The sequence below is a fragment of the Gouania willdenowi genome, chromosome 20 (assembly GCF_900634775.1).
Source record: "Gouania willdenowi chromosome 20, fGouWil2.1, whole genome shotgun sequence".
Taxonomy (NCBI): domain Eukaryota; kingdom Metazoa; phylum Chordata; class Actinopteri; order Blenniiformes; family Gobiesocidae; genus Gouania; species Gouania willdenowi.
Window position 1 is genome coordinate 24,479,663 of NC_041063.1, and position 13,556 is coordinate 24,493,218.

Sequence of the window (13,556 nt, forward strand, 5' to 3'; positions counted from 1 at the left end):
ACAGTAGCTCTAATAACTGGTAAAATGATAAACTGGTGATATTACAGCCTGTGAATGCTGGATAGGGGACGCACTTACTCTGCCTCTGGGTCCTAGTGCCAGCCGAGTGGTGAAGCCTGTTCCGTTTACCGTGTTTACTGAGGTCCGTGTGTGTTTAATAAGTCCGTGTGTGTTTAATAAGTTTGTGTGTGTTTAATAAGTCCGTGTGTGTCCGTGTGAAAGTCTGCATGTTTATGCATCTGTCCATCCACTCTTTTCATTATATCCATGTCTTTTAAGGCTTTATTACATAATGTCGGCTGTAGTCCGGGCCGCCGCCATCTTGGTTTATGTCGTCACCATCGCGTCATCGCCGCAGAGTTGCACTCAAATAATATTAAATATTTTTAAAGTGGTGTTTTTTTGTGACTTTAGACTCCAATTACATGTATGTATATAATATGTTCCCCACAATATAAACAGGTTCACAATATAATTATTTTTTATAGTTTCTGTTTCCACTGTATCCAGAATAATAATAATTATATATATATATATATATATATATATATATATAATAACTATTGATTAATTTGTTACATGACTTTTCCAGGGTTTGAGTTTGTTTTATTTAGTTTCACATCTACCTGTAGCTCTATGTTTTTTACACTGCTGACAACTTGTTTTTAGTTTTATTTCAGAAAGTTTCACTTTTACAGTTACAGTTGGAAATCTTTGTGAATTGAATATCCTAGTTACATTACAGCAACCAAATTAAACTATATCAACTAAGTGAATTAATAAAAATAACCTGTGTAAAGGCTTTTTCAAACTAAAATCTTATCTTGTGAAATCTGTGACCTGTTAAACCTGAACAACTGAAAGAATCAGAATAAAGAATCATTATTTCTTGGCAGAAATGCTTTTAAACACTTGCTGTACATTCAGCTGACATAAAAATCTTGTTTTCAAATATGTAGAATAATTGTGAATGTATCAGTAGCAGTAGTAGTTTTAATATTTTAGTTAATTTTTTGCAGGCACCTTTTTTTTTGTCCGTCAAATGTATTTAAAATAAACTAAAATTAAAGAGAGATGTTATTTAACTGTTGAACCTTGCCATAATTTTATTTATTTATTTATTTTTTTAAATTGAAAAAAAAAATGTTTATGGTCTTGGTCTTGGTCTTGGTCTCGGTTTGTCTCGGTCTTGGTCTTGACTCGGTCTCGGCTCCCGAAAGTCTTGGTCTTGTCTTGGTCTCGGTGCATGCTGGTCTCGGGCAAGTCTTGGTCTCGGATAGTGCGGTCTTGAACACAACACTAAATGAAGCAGAGAAGAAGAGCTCTCCTAAAGGGACTTTTACTCTCCCTTAAACAGTACGTGGCTGACGCTCTGATGGCTGAAGTTGGCGAGTAAATCACAGACTGTTGAAGACAAACAAACAGGCTTGCTTTTCATAGGAGTCCTTTAAAAGTGAATAAAATAAAAATGGTGCAAAAATGATGTGTTTTGTGAGGCATAGATCTTCTAATAAGGACATTTCAAAGGTTTTAAGCCATTTTTGTAAAAACAGTGGAGGATCCCACATCAACAAGTAGAAAGGTCTGTATTTCTATCTAATTATTTCTATTTAGTGTGTATTTCGTTCTCCTATTGTGAAAAGATACAAGATTGGATCTTTGTGGGGTCACTTGAAGGAAGATTTGTTCAGAGGTGGATCATTAATGAAAAAAAAAAACCTTTGTACTTCTGAAGATGGTGCCCAATATAAATAAAATTGCTTTATAGTTATTGTTCAGTTTTCTTTGTGGGATTTTACAAAGTGATGGTAATGTATGTTGATGTTTTAGGCACCGGCATGAGACTTGCCCCTGCGGAAACTTCTGTAACGAGGCCTAAAAGTTTTATTTAAAAAAAAAAAAAAAAAGGTTTTATGTATCAAACTTACGTATGAATCATTTCATATAATTTCAACAAATTTTCATACCATCCCATGCACTTAGGTCTGAAAAAAATTCAGAATTGTTTGCCAATTGTTCCATGATTATTCAAAAGACACAGTGTAAATGTTTAGTTTGATTGGATGAATACTATGTACATAGCTCAAAGCTAAACCCAGACAAACTTTTTTCCTCCAATTTTGAGGGGCTGGCTTGTCCACCAGATGGGATGTATATCAGATATTTTTGTTTATTCTGAAAGAGTAGGTGGAGCTGTATTAGTTTAGTACTTTAGGTTAAAATAAGGACACAAAAATCAACACATACCCCCTGATTAAATTGGCCATATCTCAAAAAGTAATATTCCAACCAACTAAAAACCTACAGTGTGCCTATTGAATAATCTTGGAACAATTGGTACAAAGTGTTTGGGATGTCTTGAAAATTTGTTGAAATGACATGGAATGATCCTATACTGATTCTGGATCAGTTTGAAAAATCAAACAATCCCAATTTCAGAATTTTTTGAGACCGAAGTGCATGGGCCATTTGATTGAATGACCCATATAGACATTATTCCTAAATTGTGTACCAACAAATGACTTTAGGGGAACAATTGTGTTAATTAATGGAGATCTTTGCCAGCAGCTGTTTACATGTGTCTGTTTTTACAGACTTTAAGGACTAACTATAATGCTATCCTGCTTGAAAGAGCCAGTTGAGGTGACTGAGGTACTTGGTTAAGATGCTCCACGGTTGCCGTCTGTTGGAGCGCTGCTCGGCATGGCAAACAGGAACAAAGCCCTGGGGTCAGCCCCAGATTAGCTGAAACAGTAAAGTTCTCCACAAGCCAGGGACTTGCACAGGGTCACTTATGATGAACTGAACCAAGACGTGGGAGGTTGCGATTTTTTTGTTTGGTTGGCCAACTATAAGAATGGATGCATAAATCTGATCTCTTTTTCTTATTTGCAATCGCATGGGGCCATTGGTTTTCATTGCGACATCTTACTTTGTGTAAGAATTGCTTCTATTGTATCTATTGTGATCCAATATTTACAAGGTAAAATGTAGCAAACTTATCCACTGTAATCCCAAAGGCAAGCCTGTTTACCTGGCTTACACTACACACCTCCATTGTTGACAGAAAACTCTCTTTTTGGAATTGGGAAAGATTGGCGATTTTAGCAAAGATGATCCTGTTAGGATTACCTTTATCCAGCTAAGGCAGAGAAGAGTTACTGTACACCAGGACTATCAGGGGCCACACATTCTCATCCCATTGTCAACTCAGAAACAAAAAGCTAAAAAAAAAAACACCCACACACTAGCTTGTAATCTCTTTTAATGTAATAAAACTCAGAAAGCATATCTCCAATTAGAATTTTTCTGCATTTTCATGAGAAATCTGTTCATGGTAATAATCATGGAGAAGGAAGAACCAGTGCATGAGTCATTGCATTTTCTATGTTTGGTTTGTTGAAAGCCTGTCCCTGGTCTAGCCTATTATTGTTATAATGAGTAGATTGCCAGTATGGCTTATTATTTGTGCAATCATGAGAATCATTAGAAAAATATGATTTGTTTTATAGATGCTGTATCTTGGTTAAATTTAGTTTGGTTTGTCAGTTTTTTGCTTGTCTTTTTGATTTTCTGCTATGATGTCTGTTCCTCGGTGCAAAAATAATCATGTAATTTTGGTAATTTTCAAAACTAAGGCCAAACTTTTAGCTAACGGTAAATGTCTGAAGTCAACATTAATTAATCAGGAACAGTTTGAAATGTTTCTCATCACATTAATGAAAATAAAGAATAGCAGATTAGTGCTGACCAAGACCACGATAAGGCCGAGTAAAAATACTCTCTAGTCCTTCAAAATGTGGTCTTGAGTATTACAACACTACTATTCAGAATGGTGGCCCCGAGAATGCTTTACAAACAATTTGTAAGGATGGATTTTAAATTGACCCTCACTTCCTTATGTTTTTTTTTTTCTCTCTTTAATAATAATAATGATAATAATAATAATAATACATTCCATTTAAAAGTGCCTTCAGGTCACCCAAGGACACTGAACAGAACAAGATAAAATACAAGTAAGATAAAAAGATAAAATACAGTAGTCTGTAACTCTCATAAAAGTGACTTTTTGTCATATTTGCTAAAGCTGTCACTATGTAAGATCAGCTTTACATGAAACTAGTAGTTTGTGTGGAAAAAACCGACTCACTGAGTCCCGCCCCCTGCTGCTCCTGCAGCCTTTGGCAGATTGCCAGATTGCACCGCGACCGAGCAAAAAGAACCAATCAGAGCCAGGATTGTGTTTGATAGGCTGTCTGACAGCTGTTGCTCACGGGCCCCACCCCTTTCCTGGGCTGGAGTGCTGTCTTTTTTTTACAGTGTATGGTCTGGAGGAGTAGAAGATGGAATTGGTGATTTTTCTGTTTGAAAGGTAATTACTGCTGCTTGATTTACATCAAGTTTGATTTGTAATTGTTGCACTAGAACTCTGTGGTGCATGTGCTTGTTCATGTGCACGCAGCAGTTTGTAAGTGACAATGTGTTGTTGCTGCTGCTGCTAGAATGGTGTGTGCACATAGAGAGAGAGAAGCGCTGCAGTGTATTAGCAGTAATATGCTTTTAACAGAGCATGTTATATTACTGTGATGTTGCTGTCGGACTAACGTTTGCTTGTTAGCTTCTCTTAGGGAGGGACTTTGGAAAGGGCAAGAGAGCAGCTGGGAGAGAGTTGTGGACGGCAACTTTAAGAGGGTGAGGGACAATATGATGCAGTTATAGAGAGTAGGCGAGTCTCAACAGATGGGTTTTGAATTTGGATTTGAAAGTCCGGTGGTTGGTGCCGATGAGGAGAAATTTGGTTTTGTTATGTTTAATTTAAGAAAGCTTGCTGTGAACCATGATTTTATTTCAGAGAGGCAGAAGGTGAGAGGAGGAGGGTGGGAGAGAGGAACTTGGTTTGCAGGAGAGCTAGAGCTGGGTGTCATCTGCATAACAGTGGAAAGATATGTGGAATTTGTGAAGTAGATGATCCAAGGGGGAGGAGATTGGTTTAAAAATAGAGGGGCCCCAGGACAGAGCCCTGGGGCACACCTGTGGTGACTGGGAAGGGGTCAGATGTGAATGACTTGAGTTCAATAAACTGATCTTCAGCGCTTACCTCTCATTGGCCACTGTTACATGATGTTTTTTTAAATTCTGAATTAGTTATTCTGAATGAAAGGTTTCTACTTTAGGTTTACATAGAAGTAGTAATTTCGAATAGAGGTTTATATGGAAAACAGGTTTATTCGGCTTTATTCAATTCAGCTTTAGATCTGGGGTTTGGGAAGGGTTCTGATTGGACAGGGGGTGAACCTGAAGTATATCATGCTTTTTGGGAAAAAACACACAACAAACCTTTTATTGTCGGCTACAATATAGAAGACCACATGAGAACCGTTTTCACTTTTATTTGGATTGTAGTTTTGAAGCAGCAGCTCACCAATAACAAGCTGTTTCACTTTGGTCCACTGAGCAGAAGAGATATAGGAACTAATCACTGGTAAATAATGCCCAGTAAGACTCTGAAAAACAATAACCAGGAATAAATATTTGCTCCCTGGTAAAGATAGTAGCACTAACAACCGGTACAATGATAAACTTTGTGATATTACAGCCTGTACATACAGTACAAGGACGTATTTACTCAGTTTCCGGGTTTTAGTATCACCCGTCCGATGAAGCCTGTTCCGTTTGCTGATGTCGTGTGTGTGTGCAATAATTTAAAGTCCACGTTTATGCTTCCGTCCATCCACTCTTTTCATTATATTCATTTCTTCTAAGGCTCTTATTAACTAAATCATCTCAGCTGTAGTCCAGGTTGCCATCTTGGACTACGTCTTAACACTGGCCGAGCATGCGCAGAATGACCGGAACTAACTTAAAGCGGAATTAAGCATTTACAAGATAGAGGAATTATTTAATTCGGATTTAAAATTGGAATAAACCAGCCACCTAATTCGGATTTAAGTTTAATTCAGAATAAAATTTTCATTCGTAATTATGTGTTTACAAGGTCAATTTAAAGAGGATTTAACTTTTATTTTGAATTAAAGAGGAATTAAAGCTCTCAGGTAAACGTGGTCATTGGTAAGTGAAAATTATGTATTCTATAGACATATATATATATGCATAAATTCACTCAAATAGTTTAAATTTGATCAAATAAAAGAACAAAAAAAGGAAAGAAATAATTAGAACATTATATTGAACATAAAATCACATAAATAGCCATCACCTTTTAGTCCACTAACAGATCACATGTGATGAAACCAGCACACTAAGTTAGATTAGCCGCCTCTTGCTTGGATACGCACCACTTCACCGCCCCCTCGTTAGAGGAAGAACGGTCCATCCCTAACGAGATGCTGGGTAACCACGGTGACCCGATAATGCATTCCCAAAACATTCCATCCATCACTAGATCATGTGCATGAGATGCTTTACGGTCCACTCATTAATTACAAAGGGACGAGCCTGGCTAGCTTTAGGGTCGCGGTGGCACTTGAAATGAAAAAAAGATGTGGTTAATGTGAGCCATCTCTAGCTTTATACAGCAAGGAAGTGAGATGAAACAAGCTTTATTAGCTTCTTACGACAGGAGAAAGTAGCGTGAGGTGAGAAAAGGTAATTTAAATGTCTGCAAAATAATAAATGGGAATAATGGGAGAGATTAAGCATAGAAATGAAACATTAAAAGAATCTAAGAAGGAAAGTGGGAAAGGGAAGTGAAATTAATGAACATCTCTTTATTTTACAATCTCTTTAGACTTTCTTTAATGTTCTGTACAGGTTTGTGGCTTGTCGTGCATTTTAATCTCACTCTAAAAAATGCAATTGACATTTTTAATTTTCCACATCCTTTCTTCGCGGTCATAAAGTGAAATGAAGAGTTGTTTAAGGCGTGCTTTGAAAACTTGTTTGGAATCTTACTTTGACAATAATGTTTCATCTTAATACAAACCACTGCTCGAATCATTGCTGGGAACTTCAAGATAATAGTCACTCTATTGGCTGATGGTATTATACACCTTTATAGTTTCTTTTCCCACATAAAAATATGTTCAGTGCACATGGAGCCAAGCTTTCTCCAGAATGCAGAGCCCACATTAAATATGCTTTTGTTTCAGTTAAACTAGTGCACTTTAAATTATTTATTTCTATTGGGCTTATCTCAGGGTCTTCTAATTTATTAATTTATTTATCTATTTTATTCCATTGTAGGATATAGTTTTGTTCAAGGTTAAATGGTTTGTTACCCAATGGTTAATAATAAATGGCTTAGCTTTTCTCATACCTATGGTTATTGACTATTGTTCTCCAAATAATATCACTTGATCAAGCCTTTTCTAACATTCCGCACTACAAAATAAAGAATAAAAGCATGTGCAGTTATAATACTGTGTCTGCCAATACGTATTTCCGTATTGTATCAGAAGTAAAAATAAAAAAAAAGTCATTGGACTAAACAACAGTACCAGGAACAAAAGGTGTGTATTCCCAAAAAAACAATTATATTTGTTTGCAAATGATTTCAAATTAACAAAAGATCACCAGCAATGGGACTGAATATGTCATTAAACCTGTAAATAATGAAAACCATCCAAATAAAACCACGATATGAGGCAAACTAAAGTTTCTAATCCCCTCCCAAGTTAATCAAATTTAATAAACAGGCAGCGTCTGGTCCGCCCTCAATAAGAGGCCATCTTGGTTGAAGCTAAATGCCACACAAACACGAGTTTTCAACTTAACACAAGCAATATTATCGACAGACTGCTAATTAAAATGTGTGCACTCAAATGAACAAACTGAAGGAAAAATAACCTAAATGGAGCCACATTATTATATTTTAATATACCGCCGTACCAGTGTATTTGATTACACAAATTTCGGAAAGCTACGATGCGCCAGACCGGACCCTTTTTAACGTTGCGCATGCCTCTGCTACAGGAGAACAACACTCACGGACACGAAGGCACGGTTAGCTTAGCATGTCGGCAGTAGTACACAAAAAAAGAGAGCAAAAGATCGCAGTTTGTAATTCCTGTAACACAGAAATCAGTCCTGGTGAAGCTGCAAACAAAACACTACCTTATTCACCATAAGAAACCACCACACCACTGAGTATGCAGCATTTAAAGCTAAAATCAAGCTAATGCTAAAGCTAAGCTAGCACAGCAAAGAGCCATTGGGCTGCTGTTGCAAACTTGTATTACTACTAGTGTGGAATTATTCTACGATATTCAGTCATCATGACAGTAAAATAGACCATCCTAAGTCAATCTCAACCAATAGAAAATGCTGTAAACACCTGATTGTGCATGAAAAAAAAAAAATAAAAAATACCGTCATATACCGTGAAACCATTAGAATTTTGAAAAATACCGTGATTTACATTTTGGTCATACTGCCCAGCCATAATTCGTATCCAACCAATTCCAGCGTACAAATTATCAGGTGTTGATAAATACGGCAGCTGAATTCCATTGTCATTAAGGTATTTTGGAGGCCCCGCCCACTGAGGTCAAACAAGAAAAGATGTAAATCGCCATTTTTCACATCTGAGATGGAGTAAAAAAAATTGCTTTTTGAATGCGTGAATTAAATGGAATTAAATAAGCTCATTTAAACACTCTGTGGAAGAGAATCAGCTATTGAACAGGTGACGTCTGCCCCCCTGTGTGCGCTGAGAGACACATGGACATATGACGTTCATGTCAGCCTAAGTCCACACTCTTTAGGCAATAAATATCATATTAAAATAAATTTACGATCGAAACGCTTAAAAAAAAAAGGTCTAAATATTACAAAATGTTTAATTACTGCAGTGCATTTCTGAAAGTTTAAGAAACTTTTCACATTTTAAAGCATGAATGAGGTCCTATTTCCTCCGTTGATGTGACTTATAGAGGAAATTGACCTTATTCTACAAGACAAAGAAGAGCATGTTACAGTATATTATAGTGGCCACTTTATTATATCCCTTTTACGCTAAAGAATGTCAGGATGAGTATGAAGAAGTCTAAGAAAGAATAAAACGCTAGCATAATAAATGTCCTACAAATAAGACTTTGGAGTCCAAAGGATCAAACAGAAGACAAATAATCAAATATGTAGTGTTTTCTCCTATATTTAGAGTAATGTAAGAGGTGAAAATTGTGTGAGGCACCAAGCCATACGTACACGTTGACACAATACATAATTGGCGATGTGAATTAGGTGCGAAATGGCGACGCGCAGAATACTGAATGAGAATTACATTTCCTATTGTCAGGGGAAATTAATGTATAATAACACAAATACTAGTTAGGACTGGACCGGAAATTTAGCAATAATACAGGACAATAAGCATAAAAAAACCGCATTCTGCAACAAAAAACAAACAATTTCAACTGTAATTATTGATCTTGCACATGCAGAGTTGGGTTCAGTTATAATTATAATCACGTAATTTATAATTAATTACAATTATGATGTATCTATAAATGTAATAGATATTTTAAAAATCAGTTTCTGGTGTAATCATAATTAAATTGTAACTGAGTTTAGATAACTAACTTCACAATTGTAATTGGCATGATTGATAATGTTTTTTACTGTATTTTTCATTTCGATTTTTTCAAGACATGGATCAAAACTGAGCCGTTATCGTAGGAGATGCTAACAGAAAGCTAACACAACAGCAATGTTAAGTTTTATGGGGTAATTCATTTCAGACTGAGCCATTGTTATTAATTGTAATTGAGAATGTAATTGTAATTGACATTCAGGGGATAAATGATAATTGTGGGAGTGGTGGGAGTGGTGGCCTAGTGGTTGGGGGAGTGGTGGCCTAGTGGTTAAGGACGCTGGGCTTGTAATCGGAGGGTTGCCGGTTCAAGCCTCACCTGGGCCATCACTATGGGATGTTGAGCAAGTCCCTTAACCCCGAACTGCTCCCCAGGCGCCGCAAAATGGCTGCCCACTGCTCCTCTGTGGAGCAGTGGGCAGCCATTTTGGGTTAAATGCAGAGGACAAATTCCATTAATGTAGTATCATTACATGGCCAATTAAAGGCGAAAGCCCCGATTTAATCTTAATTAATCTTAATCTTTAATTCAATTGTAATTGGAAAAAAATGCTGGTCACAGTAATCGTAACTGAATTGTAATTGAACATGGATAATTGAATCCAACCCTGGGCACAGGTACCAGTAGCATGACCGGATTATGAAACCTAACCATAAAACTCAAATCTTTTAATGTGCTCCATTTGGCAACTCATAGAAGAAACTCCACTACGACTTTCAAAATAAAAGGACTTATCTTTATATGCTGCCATGTGGCTTGATGTTATTGTGTGTAAAACTCACACAATGGTCAACTGGAAGTTTTCTCTCTCTGTGTATTGGACACGTGCTGTAAATGTGAGATTAATTCCAGTTGAAACCCATTGAGGGTGAAGTCGGGTACACATTGGATTGCAGACACGTGAGCTGTAGAGATAAGCTATCTGAGCTCCATCTGTTGTTACCCCGCGCTCGCTTCCTTTTTCCTTTTGTCCTCGCATCGGCTCCTTTAGGCTCGTTTGGATAATTAACGCTGCAAAATGTGTGAGAAAGCAATTATGCTGTGACATTATTAAAAGTCCAAGCTTTCTTGTAAGTGCAGATTACGTCTGTCTTTCGTTTTCCAGGGAAAAGAAAACTTGTCTGACCCAAAGGGTTGATATTCGTCTAAAAACTGTCGCCTCAGCAGGTCTCTATTATCCATTTTTTACTTTTCATATTCAGACCCAGGTTTTATTATATCACACACTGGGTGATTAGCTATAGAATGAAGTCAGTAGTTTGACCGTAAATCTAAAACAACGATCTACTTTATAGTCGGCCTTTACATTTTCTCGTTTAATGCTCCGTCCACTACCACTGCTACCATCCACCATCTTATAGTGGCTTCTTCATGGGACCCATTACTATGTGGATGTGAATGTCTGAAGGGCCTCACAATGGTATGCTAAAGTTTTTTTAAAGTCAGTTTTTAAGACAGAACAAACAGATATGATAATCTTATATCCATCTGGGCTTCAAAATAAAAGTCATCAGACTAAACGGCCTCAAATAAAACTGCCTGATGCCGTGAAACATAACTTGACATATTTTGAAGAAACCAGAAATACACATGACATCATCAATACGTGCTGCTTTGGATACAAAAGCTGAAAGCTGCTGTTTTCTATTTATTGTTATATTTTCTATATATTCTAGTAAGTTTAAGATATATCAAGGTTTCATTTAAGTAAGTATTTGTTAATCAAACAACACTTTAATATATCTTAACTTTTAAAAAGATTAAAGGAAAGCACTGCTCTTCAACTTACTTTGTCATGTGTACTTCCAGTACCTTCACAATAAAATGCCATGTTGTGTTTTTTACGGCTTGATCGCTTGATTTTTAATTTTTGTTTCTTAAATCAAAAAAAAGAACCTATGAAGACGTTGCTGTTTTTCTGGTGCCAAAATATATGAATTATGGCAAAACAAGGCTTGACATCTGCAGACATTTCTGCAAATATGTCCCACCAAAGTGGGAGTGGAAGGAGTTTTTCAGCAATACGTGAAGAGATTTTGCACAGGAAATGTTTTAATCCCACTCATTGGTATATATCAGTAAGTGTGATATAATATATGTAATATATTAATATATATTTGTAGCAATTTTGGGAGATGACAAGCCTTGTTTTGCCATTTAAAAAAATATTTCAGAGTAAAGTTCCAAAGACATTTTAAACAGCAGGAAATATATAGATAATTCATATATTTGGTGCCAGAAAAACAGCAGCAATATGTGCTCTTATTTTGAAAAGAGCAACTTCCGGTCTCACCATAATGAAAAAAGGAGCGTTTTTTAGTTTTTTCCTCTGGTGTTCCTGTTTTTTGGTTTTCGAAACAAAAATGAAAAAAAATCAACCGATTTTTTAATGTTTTTTTTTTTTTTTAATTCCTTCTTGACCCTGATGAATAAATATGCCTTGAATTTAAGTTTTAGTTTTCCAATTTGAAAACAAAAATCAAATAACCACTCGTTTTTTGTTTGTCAATTTCCTTTTCTGACCGGAAAATTCAATGACCAAAAACATACGCTGACTGTGTAGGGGGGAAATATCGGTTATTGGCCAAAATGAAGAGTAAAAAATCCAACATCGTGCATCTCTGGATTGATTGATTGATTGATTGGTGGATTGGTGGTACGCCCATTGGTCTGAGGAATTCTCTGGTACTTGTTGCTCTAATGCACGTCTGGAAAGTTTCCCTCTTGTAGATCAACTCCCTTTTCTTCATCACCACAAGCCTGCATTTTTACATTTTCTCTTCATCAGTGTGAATATTATCCCAATGTCACTGCTAAAGTTATTGGTCAAATTAATTGGTTACATTTTTATTCTCAGTAATTCCACACTTATAGACACTAAAGATAATATATTGTGCTAATAGGTTGGTCCGAAACTCTATAAAATTAAAAGTGACCTGATTAAGCTGCGAAAGATAAATGTTAAATAATAAAAGCTTGTTCATCCAATCAGCATTTCGATCCGAAATAAAAAATATTCTGTTGAAAAGTGGAAAAAAACATGTCTGCGAGTGCTGGGGGTCAATGTCCTCTGATAGTCTCTTGCTGATATGTCTATTCTTCAGGATTTATACTAAGATTAGACCAAACGTGCTGATGTTAGAACATTTGACTGATTGTGCCTCACTGTGTAAGACTTCCATTGTCTGGTTTTCTTGTTTTCTTGATAACTTCTTAAACACATGAACAGAATTGATTTTGAAGGTCAATGTGACCCCACTGCTTCTCCTTTTATGCTTTAACACAATTATACACATTGGATTTCTTCACATTTGGTTGTAAATGCTTCTTCAAATCGATGATGAGTTGACATTTTCCTCAAAAACCAGTCCCTACGCTCTCAGTAAATGATAATAGGTTTATAAAACTTTGTGAAACTTTGTTGAGTTGGGCTAAAATAAGAATTAAAGTCGATTTCATGACGCAAAAAAACAGCAACAATGTGTTTGAAGGAGACAAGGATGAGTCGGCGAGTTTTCAATTAACGCGCTGCATAAAGTAATGTGGATTTGTAGGACATAGATAGTGATTTGTATTGGAGTGCGTTGACATCTATGAAAGCACCAAAGCAAGGAGAACTTCACAGAAGTACAGATGTTGATTTCCCTTTTTCTCCTGGTGCTATTTTTGGGAATATGCTAATAATCCTTTCAACGCCTGACACAGAAGGTCGACAATTAACATAAGTCATTTCCACCAAGATTCTTTGGAGACTGGAATATTCTACGCGCTCTCTGAGTGCAATCGCAGTGCAAATAAACGATACAATCAGTGTACAGCGAGCCATCTCTCTGTGACGTGTGGAAAACAGAGGTTTGCTTTGTTTTGCAGCTTCAATCCTCAGTGGTTTGTGAAGGATTATCACTTTGTGAAAACTATTCTCACCCACACAATATCATATCAACCATTGTTTGTCATTTTAATTGTACAAATTATATTAGCACTAAAATTCAAGGTAAGAGTGGA